We start from the raw sequence: 4,541 nt of genomic DNA on the forward strand, positions 1-4,541 counted from the left end.
TGCCGCTGGAAATTTTATCCAAGAATAGAATACCACTGTCTGCCAATATTCGTGTGCCTCTATCACGAAAACGACTGTGCCACCTTGTGTGGTCAGTCCATTGTCTATAAGTTTTAACGTTATAGATCTTCTTAAATGTACTGGAATGATTATTGCACCCGGTTCATTAATTCCTGTAACATCGGGACCCTGCTGAGTCGCATCTACTGTGGCATCAGTGGTTCCGCTTTCATTGCCATTATTTGACATTGTATAAAATGCAAGTTTTTTGCAGAGCAGGTTTCAAGGAAACAAAGATTAGGTGCACAATATTTTGGAACACTGTATCCTTCAACGTTGAATAAAGCAGAGCGTTACATAGGAATCTCTTCCTACTAAGTACGGGCGGATTTTAGCCTTTCACCCACTCCAGACGTCTATTGGAGTATTTACGGGAGAAAGGGTCTGTGTGAAAAAGCACGACTGAGTTACTCTAACGTCTTGCGTTAGTTTTATCGCCTTACCAAACATTGGGCGCTATGTAGTGTAGTTCCTATTTTCCCTATAGGCCCTGCGCATTGGAATAACAAAAACAGCAGTGTAGACGTAGAAGTGCGGTCTTCCAGGTCTCTACTGACTATGTTAGACTTCAAACATGACCTTGTTTAATCTAAGCTCTACATTAGACCAGAAAGCAATCTGATCAGAGATATAACCAAGGCCTCATTCCTCATGGACCACAAAGGCTGGAGTGCGCAGTGGCAAAGACAGCAAACGTCTGACAAAGTTAACAGATGGTAAGTTTCAATAGTCCACTAACCCCCATATATAGCTACCATAGCTCACAGCTGAGACATATTTGGCTTGGTAGACTTTTAGTGGCCTACAGTACAGCCTCGAAGCAAAATCTGAAATGGCAAAAATGGTATGTAAAGGGAGACTATTTTTTATTGTTCAAAAGAAGTACCCAAGTCCCTATTTCATACAAATGGACTCCCAAATGGGAGAACACATGGACCGTAGATAATACCTGACCTTGAATAAAGGAACATATCATCTTCATTGGCTTAGGGCCAATGAACATTGTGTGAGATTTATTACATTTATTAGAGAGGTCCCACAAATCCATAAAGTAAATAAATGATTCCATAATACACATAAGACCAAGCGCAGCACGGGCAATCGAAATGTCATCATCCACATCAATGAGTGCCCGAATTAGTCTTTGGCTGCTCTATAGTCCCCTTCCACAGTACCTCCATCAACCTATTAATATGTAATGTGAATATAAAAGGGGCTAAGATACATCTTTGCATTGCCCTCATCCTGTTATTAAAACTCACTGAGTATTGGCCCTCAGGACCATATCCCACAGCACACGTAGAATCCCTATTAAGATCCAGCAACCAAATCAAGGGTCCCCCCTTTGAAATCAATAACTTATCTTTAATAACCTTGACAAATGCAGATATAAGATCCATAAAAGCTAAATGTGAACTGGTATATTTTCTTATGTTATGCTATGTTAACAGCATTTATATTGCTCACAGTTATTCAAGGAGTGTCCCAGCGTGTACCCTCCGGGGAGGTTGGAGGACCAGAGAAGGTAATTTAAAGAGCACGTTTTCAGTTTCTTTCTAACTAACCTCAGATCCTTCACAGCATGCAACTCAGTCCAGAGCTGATTCCAGGCCACCGCCTCCAGCCGAGTCAGAGCCTGCCCTCTGTTTACGGACCCCCGGGGTTAACACCATTAGCTTATTAGAAGATCGTAAGTGCCTGGGCGTTGTATAGAAGCTAAATCGTGATATCAGATAGGACCGACAATAGCCATATAAGGCGGAATGTACCATCACCTGGATTTTGAACTGCAACCTTTCTTTCACAGGTAACAAGTGAAGATAACGGAGATGCAGCATAACATTAGCCCTCTTGGGGAGTTTGAGTAACAACCTAGCTGGTGCCTTCTGGATCACCTGGAGTTTATTGAGAAGATAGCCTGGTAGGCCAACATATAACACATTGGCATAGTCAATTCATGACATTATCAGGGCCTGGATGACCATTTTCCTAGCATGAAAGGGGAGCAGCAGTAATTATCCAGCGGTTTATCAACAACAGATACTCCACTACCATATACTCACATGGACCCATATACTCACACTGCGAAAAAACACTGGGGTCGAGTTTGTAATTTCTACAGTGTTCAAGATTAGTTTTTTAATACTCCTAACTAACCTTTCACTGATCAAATAGTTGTTTCCTCTGGTCAATTGACCATTATTTGAACTAGTTGATGATGAAAAATAACATGAAAACTAACTGTTCTTTTATTCCATGTAAATAACCACAGTCTCAGGAAAGTTTTAAATCTTTATCTAAAATAAATGCATGTGTACCATTCCAAAATACAGTGTAGTCACCTTCATCAATAGGAGAAAAAATCAATTCATAAACACCAAGCATATACTCCTGACTCATACAATAATCAATGCTCAGAAAGGGAGAGGACAGACAGAAAAGATCAGAACATTTGCAAATAACCGAAATATAATAGTTATCAAGCATGGTGTGAAAGACCAACCCCCTGGGCAAAGGGCTGGTGAGGGTCCCCCGGGATAGGGCACGAGACATAGACTTCTGGACAGGAATCAGGACAGGATAGATGACCTCTCTAGAATACCGACCATTGCGCCGCACCCCTCTCTTCCTCCACGAGATTCTTCCACAAATCTTCTGATCAATGTTCCCTCTAATTTTTTTCCTCTGTGTGCGGAAGTTTAGGGTCTCTGTGCGCTGCAGCCATGGCTATGTGCGCCAGAAACCAGACCGCGCGTGTGTGCAGCACCAAATATCCCTCCAAACTTTTGTTTCAAAAAACTGAAAAGACAGTGCATTTCCACACACACGGCGCCACCTTAAGGGTCTTAAGGCAGATCTGCAATTTGGATACACATTAACATTGAATACTAACTCAATGGACCACTTGAGAGGTCTGAAATCACCATGCTCTTGTTGACAGATGATGGGGTGGATGAAGTGAGTGAACATCTCCCTGACATTCTGACTACCCAAGAGCATGATGGGTCAGTAGAGGGTGTAAGAATCTCCCCTACTCTGACCGCCAATTACTGGGGCAGTTCTCTTGACTGTTCTCTCTCACCCCTGGGCTTACACATTTGCATACCCTCAACATACATAAATACAGGTGACACTAGCTCTGTTAGGAACAACATGTACACATTGTCAGACAAGGTGAAAGCTAGATAAGGTCTCCAAGATGCTGTCTTTAGTGGTCACTGTGCCCTCGAGCAGTCCCTGTTCCAGATGGGTGGTGCTGGTACAAAAAGCTGTGAGATTTTTCTTGCATTGTCTTTTCACTTTATGACTGTTTAAAGTACTGCAGAAATGCTTTCCGCGTTGCCTCTAAGTTAAACCTGATTGCTTTGTTGCAAGCTACCAGAGAGTTGAAAACAAGTTAATTTTAACTTTGCTTGTTTTTTATCCTTACAGAGATTATGGTCGATGTTTCAGTAGGGTTACACCCCCCTCAACCAGTAACCCAAATTCCAGCAATATTCTTATTCTCAAGTAAAATCTCTAAAATAAAAGCAGATTTTTCTCCTCAAAAATCATAACCACCTGTTTACACCTCACAAAAGATCCACTTTTGTTGAGTGCCAATTGCAGGACCTGTCTGATATAATTAAATCAATGCACCTTACATATTACTATGGTGATTTTTTACCCACAAACATAATTAAAACGACCTTCTGCAGGCTAAAACCTCATGGACTGGCTATGGGAAAGACCTCTGTGTGTCAGGAACTTTTCCCAATGGACTGAAGCTGGACCAGATCATACATATCGTGAGAAAGCCAAATGCAGACGCTGATTCTCTAGACAACTACAAACCCTTATCTAACCTACATTTGCTTGGCACAGTCATTGAAAAATGTGTTGCTCTCCAATGTAACAAATACCTTTAGGAAAATGCTGTGCTTTCTCCCTGCCAATCTGCCTTTATAGAAGGCCACAGCACCAAACTGTGACAATAAGAGTGCTTAATGATATTCACCGTATGTTCGATGAAGGAGAGGCGTGCATACCGGTATTGACGGATTTGTCAACGACCTGCAGCACAGTGGACCATTTTAGTGGGCAGACGAGATTGGAATACAAGGATATTGTGCTAAAATGGGTCAGATGGCTCCTCTTGGATTACTCTCATTTAATCAAACTGGAATTTTCTGTCACAATAAAAATAGATTTCCTGCGGTATACCACAAGGATCTACTCCTTCACCCTGTCCTGTTCAATCTTTATGTTGAGCCTCTAAAATAGCGTCTCAAAACTATGGCATACATTTGTACAAATACATTGGCAACCCACACCCGTTTATAAAGAGGTTTTCTATCCACAATCCACACACACTCCAGGGATGTTTGAAGAAATTATATACTTGGATATCAGAAATTTGTCAATCTCTCTTATTCCCTCCCGAATTACTAATTAATCTCCCATAAATCGAAGAATAAGATAACACCTAATCTGTTCGCTGA

This window comes from Lissotriton vulgaris, chromosome 1_2 (genome assembly GCF_964263255.1).
Source record: "Lissotriton vulgaris chromosome 1_2, aLisVul1.2, whole genome shotgun sequence".
Taxonomy (NCBI): Eukaryota; Metazoa; Chordata; class Amphibia; order Caudata; family Salamandridae; genus Lissotriton; species Lissotriton vulgaris.